The sequence below is a fragment of the Urocitellus parryii genome, chromosome 11 (assembly GCF_045843805.1).
Source record: "Urocitellus parryii isolate mUroPar1 chromosome 11, mUroPar1.hap1, whole genome shotgun sequence".
Taxonomy (NCBI): domain Eukaryota; kingdom Metazoa; phylum Chordata; class Mammalia; order Rodentia; family Sciuridae; genus Urocitellus; species Urocitellus parryii.
This window is the reverse complement of record NC_135541.1, coordinates 123,311,012-123,324,889: the sequence shown is the minus strand read 5'-3', so window position 1 is coordinate 123,324,889 and position 13,878 is coordinate 123,311,012.

Below are 13,878 nucleotides of genomic sequence, written 5' to 3'. Positions count from 1 at the left end.
CAAAATATTATTTTAAAAATAATATGGCTCAGCCTTGTATGGACCGGCAGTTACAGAATATCTTGAGCCAAGGATTAATGTCTGTACAATTCAGAACTGAAGTTCATTTAGGGCAGAAATTAATGGTTCAGCTGCATCCATTGACCCCCATTAAATCCTCTTCTCCCTTGTTTTCATATCTGCCATGACTCAGAGCAAGATCCCACACTAAACCCCTATAAGTCTTAAAGTAGAGGTGGAAACTGAGTTGGCAGATACTTGCCTAGCAGGCATGAGAAACTGGGTCTGATCCCCCAACCTGGGAAAAAAATAGAAAACAAGATGAGAAAGGTAACAAGACTAAGAATCTTCCCTACTTTTTATATTTGGCCTTTTTAAATTAACATTCTCGCTACAGCAAAAAATGTTAGCAACAGCTATGATAGCAACAGAAAAATAACATTAAGTGGAAGGCACCTAATGAGATAATTATAATGTGCACATTTAAGGAATAAGTCTGTGATGTAGGGATTATAGTCCTGACTTTGAAGTGGGAGAAACTGAAATTCAGAAGGATAAAGAAACTGGCCCAGGGTCACAGGGTGTAATCAGTAGTGTACAGATTTGAAGCAATGAGAAAAGGTTGTTTTAAACCATTATATAGATCCAATTTAAGCAAGATGCATGAAACATTTAAGAACCTAAAACTCCAAGAAATGGGGGAAAAGATTCTCTCTCTCTCTCTCTCTCTCTCTCTCTCTCTCTCTCACACACACACACACACACACACACACACCACTACCACAAAAATAAAACACTGATCAGCTACAGTTGGCAAAATAAAAGCAGGGTTTTTATTTACTTAATGGGAATAAAATAAGAGAAACTGAATTTGCATTCAACCATAAAGCATGTTCTTTATTCATAACAGAGAGAGGAAGGAAGGTTCAGTGCCCAGGGGATAGAAATCCCCACCTGTCATAGACGAAGGGCACATAAGAGGGCTGTCTTTGTTCCTCTATCTCCAGCCTTAGGAGGCTTGGAATCAGGGTGGTTCTTGTTTAGAGAGGAGCAGTTTATTTCTGAAGAGCAGCCAGTTTTCTGTCACATGGCACTCCAGGCAAGGTAGGGGTAAAGGTTCGTAAGGGCACCAAAAAATAAATAAAAGCATGCTAGTAAGATGCGGAACCCCTGGGCTGGGGAGAAACACATGTGTTTCATGTTGTGAAAGTTTCCAGGGGTTGGCTGAGCTCTTGGGGGGCTCTTCTGGCAGCGTGGGGGTTGCTGCACAGAGGGGACTTTGCTGACACTGTTCACGATGGTGCAGCCCAGTCGGGCTGTCTGGAGGACCCTGGTTCCAGATGGTAGTGCAGGAGGTAGTTTCCAGGGCTACAGTGTCTCAGGGAAAGGTGGGAATCCACGGGGTCATGAAGAAAGTGTTAAGAAATCAAAGCAGATACCTGAAAAAAAAAAAAAAGGGCTGATTACACAGAGCTCAGTAGTTGAGTGTTGGCGTCTATCCTGAAGGAGTGTCCCTCTACAATCATCTTATTGTTTGGGAAAGTTGCCTCTTCTCCTGCCGCTGATGCAACCAGTTTTTGTTTTGTTTTGTGTTTTTAAAGTGCTGCCATTGGGCTGATGCAAGAAAAGTGTCTACTCATGTTAGAGAACTTGTCCCAAGAAAGACTATGTCGGCTCCACGTGTCTCCTTGGAGGGCAGGAAACGTGCCAGCAGGTTTTCTAAGTCACATCTCTACAAACGTTTTAAGTGATTACTTCATTACTTTTTCATTTCCCATTTTATTTTCTGTTGAATTTCAATACAATTCTCCAAAAAAAAAAAAAAATAACCTACCACCACCACACGTTGCTTCCATTGACTGAATAACATGAAACAGATCTACACAATTTGGATTTATAAATTAAATCAAACATTTTCCTAAAGCAAGGTGTAACACCTCCTCTCATCCCACCAGACTCTACGAGTTCTCTCAAGCCAATGTGGAATGGAGTGGTCCAGCACTGCGGGCCGAGAACCCAACTGGGGTAGGACAGTGCACACCTAGGCTGTTTGAAACAGTGGGCCACCCCGTGTAACCCGCCTGGAACTAAGAGACTTGACACACCCTGGTTCCTGGAAGCGTCCTGCCAGGACCCTTTCCCTGGGGGTGTGCTCAGCAAGACACTTGCCTGAATCCCTGCATCACCTGGCGTTCCCAAGGCCTTGTCCCAGTTGGAGGATGGGGAGTTCTCCAGTTGGAAACCAAGGTGATGCTTGAATGAATGAGGTCAGCACCCTGTCCCCGTCCTGGCCACATTCCCTGACCTACTGGACACCTGGCCCCACCTAGACCTCTCTCCTGATCAATCATGACCTCCCCGTCCACTTCCCTTAGCCTCAGTGCTCTTTCTAATGATCACTAGTGAGTCTGCGACACTGGGAACACTCTCCTTAGAGAGACAAGTGACTCCAGCACCCATTACCAAGACCATAGTTTTTAGATCAATAACTCCTTACCGTCTATTCTCCTCTTACAAAAGACACACACACACACACACACACACACACACACCACACACCCCTCTATGGCATATATCATATTTAGCAATAGCCAAATACACATGTTCTTGGTATTCTCCACAGGAATAAACAAATGAAATCTCCAAAGGCATATTCATCCCACTCCCTCTTGCCTTCTTTATTTTAAAAAAATTAATTATTTTAATTCACAATTTTTAACAACAGAGACTCAAAAATGTAACACAAGTCTGCTCAAAACAAAAATATCTAAACAAACAAGTTTTTTAAAAACATGTGTATGCATATATGTGCCATACACACACACACACACACACACACACACACACACACACACACACACTATAATATGATATTGCCCAGAAGGACGAGTTATTACAAGTTTTTTATTTCTTATAATTTGCATAGAGTCTGTCCTGTTCAAATCTGCATGGCAAATAGAATATAAAGCTGAAAACATCTAGAGAGAAAAAGATCAACATATAATATGTGAATATTTATTTAAACATAAACACACACACTTTCCTGTCCTAAGATAAAACATTAGTATACACTGAGCAACAAAATTCTGATTTCTTTCCCTGGAGGTAGTATAGAAGGCAGACAAATACCAAAACTATGTGAGACCAAATTTACAAAATGTGAACAAGTAGGGTCAGCACTCTGTCACAGCCCTGGCCACAAAATTTGAGCAATGATTAATATTCAAGTGATTATCTTTTACTAAAATTTATCTCTAGACTAATACCTCTAATGCTTTCAATATTCTTATTTAATGGCCTTTCCCTCAAGTAGAAATTTTCACAACAATCATTTCAAATCAGAACAAAAGGGGCGGTTTTCTCCTGCTCTTTAAGAAATTATTTTTAAAAATCTATCTCAAGTAATTCCTTACTTGATACTCATGTGATTTACCAGAACCATATTTTTACAGGCTGTTTTCCTCCAAACAGAGCACCAACATTCTCTGGGCTTGGCAGTCTTAATAAAGCCTGCCCCACTGTGGCTACCCGAGATTCACCAGGACCCCAGGTCTCCTGCGCTGCCCGTCTCCAGTACCCAATCCCGGGTCAGCACCTGACCAAGTTCTCCTGACAGCTCTCCAATGCGCCCTTACTCTGCTCCTTCTCACAGAATTACCCCCAAATGACTCTTCCTACTCCTTCAACTTCTGAAGGATGCCTATATAAGGACTCCCTGTCCTACCTGAAAAATGGAGTCTCCGAGTAACCTCTTTACTCAGTCATTGTAAGCACCAATATATTTGCTATTTTAATTCAGGTATTTAAATAATGATCATGTGGTCACTCCATCCTTAGACTCCTCTAGAGCGATTACTTGAAGCCTTTCTTTTTAGTAATATAAATATTCTTATTACTTATAAAGAGAAACGTTTCATTTAATTTAATACTTAATGAGATGAACATGTGCTTTGTAAGAGGCAGAACCTGCCTTTGGGTGGCTACAGGGTAGAGGTGGGGCCAGGCAGACAACACCATGGGCTACTTGGTTCAGAGCTCCAGGGTCCTGCCAGGCAGTGACCGGCCAGCAGCTTCTGACACGCGTTTCCCTGCCATCGGCCCCACTAGTTCCTGCTTCCTCCGTGTCTTCCTTAGCCACCTTTCTTTAACCAGAGAAGAGCGGTGAGGACCAGCCCACTCTCTCCTCCAGGACCAACTCAAAATATCTATTCCCACCTTTAGTTTCCACTCCACACTGAATTTAATGGATCTCGTGAGATCATCAAAAACCTTTCTTAGGATATGGTTTCCAAAGGGAGAAGAAATGTGAGCAGGACCCTACGAAGAAGCCGGTGCCCACTCCCTCGGCAGCTTTGTTCTCCCACTGAGCAGGGGGCAGGGCTCAGAAACACTGAGTCACCTAAGCTCCCACTCAGGAAACAAGGTACCCGACGGCCTTCCTTGCAAGGAAGCTCGGAGCTTTATGTGAAGTCAGCAGTTTTCATACCTGCTCAGGAATAGAGCTACCACCTTCAACAGCTTGAACAGACACCTGTGAATAAGATCACCAGTAAGTCCACGATTGTAACATGGACTCGTGGACACACCAAGGGACTTTCCCCAGCAGGAAGCGATTCCTCGTGACACACCCAAAACATGATTTCTCAAAGGAAGACTTCTCTTCCAAAATTTGTGAATCATTTACCTAAATCTGGGTCACATTGACACACAGCAGCACATGCATTCCCAAACGGTGGCTGCTTTCCATGACATGAAAATGCTCATGTTTCTTCGGGTTTAGTGCCCCAGGCCCTTCAAAGCAAAAGTTCATTATAAGCAGGACCCCCCTTCAGGCCCCAAGTCATGCCTGGGAGCCGCTGCTTGGACCACCCAGTCAGTATTGACCCCCGGGACTTCTATCGCACTAGCTCCCCCTGGCTAGTAAGGCGTTCCTTGTAGCCAGTTGTCAGAGAACAGAAGCCCAAACACGATGATTGGCTGAGCATAGGGGTGGAGGCCAAAAATGAACTTCCCCTTCACAACAGTCCCCCTCCAGGATGGCCTAAGGCAGAGCTGAGGGAAACCCACCAGAGGAGAGGAAGAAATAAAGAGCAAAGGCAGCTGGGTGTGAATCATGTAAATACGTTCCCACAGTTTGCTAACAAGGAGGTGAGGCCTGAAGTATGCTTGTCATTACCTGCATGACCAGAGCCCGGGACGAAGTCGGCACACTAGGGTTCCTGGGAGTTTCCGAGCAGGAGTAGAGGTACTGATACTTATTAGATGGTAGTAACTCAAGGATATAGGTTACAATCTCTGGAGCATTAGCTAAATAATAATAATAGGAATTAACAAAAGGGATCTTACAAAAATGGAAGACCAATAGAGTGGAGGAAGGGGATTGAGGAGAGGAGGGTAAGGGGTACTAGGGTATCAAATCTATCAAAGTACGTTATGTCCATGTAGGAACATGCCACAGTGAACCTCCCATATGTAATCATAATGTGCTAATTAAAATAATACAGGGGAGATCAGTAGAAGGAAAAAAAGATCAGGGGAGGGGGAGAGGAGCAAAAGGAAGGAAAAGGAAAGGAGATGGATTCAATTATGTTGTGTGCAAGTGTGAAAATGGCAGAACAAATCCCACTTTATTTACATTTATAATGCAACCACCAAAATGGTCAGAATGTCTAAGAAAAAGAGTGTGTCAAAAACTAACAGAGATGGGACAAAGGAAGGTGGCAGAGGAAGAGGGAAACCTCCTTTCCCATAGCCCAGTGACCCGGGAGTCCAGCAAAGGAAAAGGGGGCAAAAATGAAGTCAAGCTGCTTGCAGGAGCAGTGCCTCAATACACAAGGACAGAGAAGGTGAGAAACGCCACAGACGCCCCAGTGCAGAAAATCCCGAGGCTGGAGGAGCACCCTGCCCCAGGTGGATCAGTGGCCTGGGACACAACAAACTGGTGCACAATGGATGCCCGTGTTTGACCGTAGTTCACCTCGAGCCAAGCAGGAGCCATGGCTAGCCAAACACTGCAGCAGCCGGCAGACATGGGAGCCAGAACTCAGAGCCAAGGAAACAGGCCTGGCTCAGACACACAGTCCAGCTAGAAACCAGCCACGAGAACCAGTCTGAGCTTAGCAAAATCCAGTGAAACTTGGGCATGGAGAGTATGTTACTTGGTGGGGGAACAAGTTAGAGAGCTCAGGGGGACTCTGGCTCCCTCCCGCCTTTGAGTTCAACAGCTCCCAGAACTAGCTACAGCAGGTTGGGAGCCTGAACCCAGGGCACTGAGAAAGACACAGGACCAGCTGCGGTGGGTCAGGAAGCTAAATGGGCAGGTGTGATTTCACCTAAGGGATGGGCCCCAGGAGGCCTAACAGGGCAGAATCCAGAGTAGCAGAAGCCATATGGGACTGGCTCCTCCATCCTTGGGGTGGATCCCTGGGGAAGACTCTGGGGGTACAGTCTCCCTGACAGTTAGGCATCAAAAGGGCTCTAGGTAAGTGGATTCAATATCTTCAGAGAACTAGCTGCCCTATAAAGCATGGGGGCCTCACGAGACCTAAGCCCCACCCCCAAGAGCTCTGCATCTACAGGTACTCATCTCACACAGCCCAGCTACGTTTCACCCTGGAGCAGAGCTGACCTGCTTCCCATCCCAAACTTCATCTTACCACCAAGAAGGTAAGCAGATGTCTCTGAACTCCAGCTAGCATCTCTGGGAGCAACACAATTAAAAGAAGGAAGCTGACAACCCACAGCCCCTAATCTTGCACCCAGTACATACCTCAGGAAGAATCAAAAGAAAGACTACTGACAGTTGGGCACAAGACAGCAAACATATTCTCATGGACATTTTTGTCCACCACAGTGAAAATGACCCCTTAATTTTGCATCAAGATTCTTTTGTTTGTTGGTTTTTGGTTTTTTGCTTTTTGTTTTTTTCCCAGTGTGCTGAATGATTCATGGACATTTATACATACACATATTTCTGTTTTCTCAATTCTAGCATTTTCCCAGCTCCGTCTGTTAACGGCTCAGATACACGGTCCAGGTAGTCTGTTAATGGTTGGGGTTTTGATTAATATATTTTGATTTTGTTTTATATTGTCTTCACTATTCTCTTCCCCTTGTTTCTCTTTCTCCCTTTTCTCTTCCTAACAGCCACATTCTATTATTCTTTCTTCTTCTTTAATTTTTTACTTATACTTTTCCCACCCCTCTGCAAAACCATCTCATCCTACACCACTTTTGTATCTTCCACATTCACCTATTGAAATTGCAAACACTTTCTACCCTCCTATCTCTTCATATTTCCTATTAACTCTATTCTTAACATCTCTTAGTTCAAATTGGTATACACAATGCCAGACCCCACCACTAATGCAGTAGTAATAACACTACAGAAGTCAAAGATCACAACTATGTGTGATTTTATGCTAGACATAATTCATAATTACTTACTACTCACTGGTGGAAATTAATGATTCTGTCAGTTCTGTTTATTATGCCAATCAACATTATAGATGTCATAAAAGGAATTAAGAGCTTAGTTTATTGCTATATATTTTTAACATAGGTCATTACTATTATTTGGTTCCCCCTAATCTGTGACGTACTAGAAACAAACAAGGACACTAAGTTTATAGAGTAGAAACTTTGCTCCTCAGATCCTTTCAAATAGATGAATAAACACAAAAAATATAAAAAGTCAAGGGGAAAAAAAATCCCAAACAACCCAGAATGCCTCGACAACAGAATCCATTGACACCACAGTAGAGGAAATATGAGAGAAGGAATTTAGAAAGTTCATAGTTAAATTGATCTGAGGTAAAAGATGAGGTTACGGAGTGAAATCAGAGAAAATTCAAGAAGTAAAAGAACTCCCTAATCAGGAGATAGAGATCCTGAAGAAAAATCAAACAAAAATCCTCAAAAGGAAAGAAATTAAGCATCACCCAATGAAGACAACGTATATAATCATGAAAATAAATTTGATCATAGAGAAATGATGTTAAGAGACCATGAACAGAATTTAAGAAATATAGGATAGCATTAAAAGGCCAAGATTCATAGGGATAAAGGAAGGCTATGAAATATAAACTAAAGGAGTTCACAAACTTTTCAATATTAGAAAATTTTCCAAACCTTAAAAATGAAATAGAAAATCAAATACAGGAGGCAGAAAGTACTCCAAATATACAAAATTACAACTGATCACTCCAAGGCACATTTTTAAAAAAATGCCTAACATACAGAATAAGGATAGAATTTTGAAAGCTGCTAGAGAAAAATAACTAGTCATATTTAGAGGTAAACCAATTCAGATCTCAGCTGATTTTTCAACCTAGACCCTAAAAATCCAAGAGGTCTTAGAATACTATATACCAAGCTCTGAAAGTAAATGGACACCAACTAAGAATATACTACATACGGCAAAACTAAGCTTCAGAATTGAAGATAAAAATAAAAGCCTTTCATGATGAACAAAAGTTAAAAAAGAATTCACAACTAGAAAGCCTACACTGCAAAACATACTCAATAAAACATTTCTCGAAGAACAAATGAAGAAGATGATGAACTGGAGAACAAGGTAAACAGTCAAGCAAAGGGAAATATAATTCAAGTTAAAAACTAGAAACATGTCAAAATGACAGGAGACAAATATCTCTCAATAACACTGAATGTTGGGGCTGGGGATGTGGCTCAAGCGGCAGCGCCCACGTCTGGCATGCGTGCGGCCCGGGTTCGATCCTCAGCACCACATACCAACAAAGATGTTGTGTCCACCGAGAACTAAAAAATAAATAAATATTAAAAATTCTCTCTCTCTCTCTCTCTCTCTCTCTCTCTCTCTCTCTCTCTCCTCTCTCACTCTCTCTTTAAAAAAAATAATAATAACACTGAATGTTAATGCACTAAACTAATCAACTAAAAGACACAGGCTCACAAACTGGACTAAAAAACAAGATCCAACAATACACTGTCTCCAAGAGACTCACCTCAGAGGCAAAGACTCCAACAGACTGAAGATGAATGCAAAAACCATCCCTCACATGGATCTCGTAAACAAGCAGGGTTTCTAATCATATCATTTGCAGTTGACTTCCAACAAAGTTAGTCAAAAAGAGACGAAACAGGCCACTTCATGCTGCTTAAGGGAATCATACAACAGGAAATAATAAACATCTATGCCCCAAACAATGGAGGATCTGTATACATCTCTTCTCAAGAATCAAATAGACCACAACACAATAATACTGGTTGGCTTTAACATGCCTCTCTCATCACTACCTAGGTCTAAACAAAAACTTATTAAAGAAGCTACGAAACTAAAAAATCCAATTAAAAATTTAGAATTAACAGAGTATTTCATACAAATACTGAATGCACTTTCTTCTCAGCAGCGCATGGAACATTTCCTAAAACAGACCACATCTTAGACACAAAGCAACTCTTAGCAAATACAAAAAAAAAAAAAAAAAAAGAGAGAGAGAGAGAGATAACATGCTGCTTGGTATCATATAATCGAATGAAATTAGAAATCTGTGCTAAGATAAAAAATAAAAATTACTCTAACACCTGGAGACTAAATGATTCATTATTGAATAATAAATGGATAGCAAAGGAAATAAGGGGTGAAATAAAAAAATACTTAGAAACAAATGAGAATATATGGCATATCAAAATTTCTGGGACACTATGAAGTTGGTTCTAAGAGGAAAGTTTAGAGCATTAATTCGTTCACTAAAATAGAAAGATACCCAGTAATAATCTAACATTACATCTCAAAGCCCTAGAAAAGGAACAAGCCAACAGCAGAAGCAGTAGAAGTTAGGAAATAATTAAAATCAGAGCTAAAAAAATCAATTTGGAATTAAGATTCAAAACAAATTTTTTTTAAAAATCAACGAAACAAAAAGTTGAAAAAATTAACAAAATTGATAAATCCTTAGCTAAGCAAATTAAAAAAGCTCAAATTGTTAAAAGCAGGGATGAAAAAGGAAATATCACCAGAAACATTACTGAATGAATAAAGGATAATCAGAAACCATTCTGAAAATTTATACTCCTATAAGCTAGAAAATCTTGAAGACATGGCAAACTTCTAGAGACAGACAACCTACCCAAAGTGAATGAGGACATAGAAAATTTTAAATTTAAACAGATTCCATCAGAAGCCTATCAACAAGTAAAAGTCCAGGACCAGAAGGATGCTAAGCAGAGTTCTACAGATTATTAAAGGACTAGTGCCAATCCTCCACAAAATACTCCATGAAATAGAAAAGGAGGGAATCTTCCAAACACATTCTATCAAGCCAGTATCACCCTGATACCAAAACTAGACAAAGACACAACAAAGAAGAAAATTTCAAACCACATGCCTGATGAACATAGATTCAAAATTTCTTCATAAAACATCACCAAATCACATAAAAGCACATTAAAAAGATAATACGCCATGATCCCAATGATGCAAGTTTGCTTCAACATATGGAAGTCAATAATGTAATTTATCACATAAATAAGCTTAAAGACAAGTCACATGATTAGCTCAATAAATGCAGAAAAATACAGCATCCATTCATGTTTAAAACCCTAGAAAAAAATAGGGATAAATGGAATATACCCAAACATTGTAAAAGATATATGGTAAACCCAAGACTAACATTATTCTAAAAGAAAAAATGAAAGCATTCCTTCTAAAAACAAAAAGACAAGGATACCTACTTTCACCACTTCTTCTCAACATAGTCCTTGAAACTCTAGCTGAGCAATCGGGCAAAAGAAATTAGAGATTATGAATAAGAAAAACAAAATTCCAAACTACCTCTGTCAACAACATGATCCTACATGTAGAAGACCCAAAAAAACTCCACCAGGAAAACTTGTAGAACTTAAATGAATTCAGTAAAGTAGGATACAAAAATAACATCCGGAAAATTATGTTCCTATACTACAACCATGAATCAGTTGAAAGAGAAATTAAGAAAACCATACCATTTCATAGCCTAAAAAAAAAAAAACTTGGAAATCAGTCTAACAAAGAGGTGAAGGACCTCTACAATGAAAACTACAAAACATTGAGAAATAGAGGAAGACCTTAGAGAATGGAAAGACCATGTTCTTAGATAGGCAGAATCAACATTATCAAAATAGCTGTTCTGCCAGAAGTGCTATACAGATTCAATGCAATTCCATTCAAAATTCCAGTGACATTCTTCATAGAAATAGAAAAGGCAATCATGAAATTTATTTGGAAAAACCAGAGGCCCAGCATAGTCAACACAATCCTCAGTGAGAAAAGTGAAGCAAGAGACATCCCGATACCAGACTTTAAATTATACTAAGGAGCTACAGTAACAAAAACAGTATGATATCGGCAACAAAACAGACATGAGTAACAATGGAACAGAATAGAAGGCACAGAGATAGACCCACATAAATACAGGTATCTCCTATTAGATACATGCATCATAAATATACAGAGGAGTAAAGATAGCCTCTTCAACAAATGGTGCTGGGAAAACTGAAAATCCATGTGTAGTAGATTGAAATTGAACCCCTCTCTCTCACCCTGCACAAAACTCAAAGTGGATCAAGGACCTAGAAATTAGACCAGAAACACTGTGCCTACTAGAGGAAAATGTAGGTCCAACACTCCAACATATTGGCTCAACTTCCTTAATAAAACTCTAAAGTGCAAGAAATGAAATCGATATTCAATAAATGGGATGGCATCAAACTAAAAAGCTTCTTCACAGCAAAGGAAACAAGATCATGAAGAGAGCCTACAGAATGAGAGAATCTTTGCCACCTGCACCTCAAATACAGCATTAATCTCCAGGATATACAAAGAACTCAAAAAATTAACACCAAAACTACAAATAACCCAATCAATAAATGGGCAAAGGAACTGAACAGACGCTTCAATGAAGAAATATGAATAGTCAACAAATATATGAAAAAAAATTTCAACATCTCTAGTAATTTGAGAAATGTAAATTAAAACTACACTGAGATTCCATCCCATTACCATTGTAATGGCGATTATCAAGAATACAAATAACAATAAATGTGGTCAAGGAGGTAGAGGAAAAGGTACATTCATAAATTGCTGGTGGGACTGCAAATTTATGCAATCGCTCTGGAAAGCAGTATGGAGATTCCTTGGAAAACTTGGAATGGAGCCATCATATGACCCAACTCTGACTCCAAAGATTTATTTCCAAAGATTTTTAAATCAGCATACTATAATATAGTCATATCAATGTTCATAGCAACTTAATTCACAATAGCTAAGCTATAGAAACCAACCTAGGTGTCCTTCAAAAACTGAATGGATAAAGAAATTGTGGTATATACACAATGACTGTACACAATGGATGGATCTGGAGAATATCATGCTAAGTGAAGTAAGCCAATCCCCAAAAGCCAAAGGTTGAATGTTTTAGCTGATATGTGGATGCTAACCCACAATAAGGAGGCAGAATAATAATAATAATAATAAATATTCCCCTTTGTCTAACCTACTGAATAAAGGGAAGAGAAACAGGGATAGGAAAAGAGGGTGAAATTAATCTGACATAGTTTTTCTATGTGTGTATATATGAATATTATATCACAGTGAATCCTGTCATCATGTACATCCAGAAGAATGGGGTCCTAACTAGAATAAGATAGTTCATGCTTGTACAATTATTTTAAAATAAATTCTACTGTCTTGTACAGCTAAAAACAACCAATTTTTAAAAGTGCTATCCCACAGGTCACAGCTGCCTAATCTGGAGAGAAGAGGAAAACCTAACCAGCCCCTCTTATTACCAAAGTCGACGTCTCCCGTGATCACTGGTCATCTATGTCCTCACTGTACTGTCCATGAGGTTGACGGGATTCCCTGCACTTCCTACAGCTTTCGAGGAGCCTGTGAAGTAGAGGGAAATCTTCCTTCAATATTCGTAATGTGGCCAGAAGTGGCACATTGAACACAATGACCTTCCAGTTCAAATAGACTGTGGTTTAATTCCTCTCACGCAGAGCTTTTTTTTTTTTTTTGAGAGAGAAAATTTTTTAATATTTATTTTTTAGTTTTCGGCGGACACAACATCTTTGTATGTGGTGCTGAGGATCGAACCGGGGCTGCACGCATGCCAGGCGAGCACGCTCCTGCTTGAGCCACATCCTCAGCCCAACAGAGTTTTAAATCAGCTGTGTTCCTTCCAACATCTAAAAGACACAAGGATACTCCTCACACTTCAGATAGAGCCCTAATATCCAGAGTATACAAAGAACTCAAAAAATTAAACAATAAGAAAACAAATAACCCAATCAACAAATGGGCCAAGGACCTGAACAGACACTTCTCAGAGGACATACAATCAATCAACAAGTACATGAAAAAATGCTCACCATCGCTAGCAGTCAGAGAAATGCAAATCAAAACCACCCTAAGATACCATCTCACTCCAGTAAGATTGGCAGCCATTATGAAGTCAAACAACAAGTGCTGGCGAGGATGTGGGGAAAAGGGTGCACTTGTACATTGCTGGTGGGATTGCAAATTGGTGTGGCCAATTTGGAAAGCAGTATGGAGATTTCTTGGAAAGCTGGGAATGGAACCACCATTTGACCCAGCTATTCCCCTTCTCAGACTATTCCCTGAAGACCTTAAAAGAGCATACTACAGGGACACTGCTACATCGCTGTTCATAGCAGCACAATTCACAATAGCTAGACTGTGGAACCAACCCAGATGCCCTTCAATAGATGAATGGATAAAAAAAATGTGGCATTTATACACAATGGAGTATTACTCTGCATTAAAAAATGACAAAATCATAGAATTTGCAGGGAAATGGATGGCATTAGAGCAGATTATGCTAAGTGAAGCTAGCC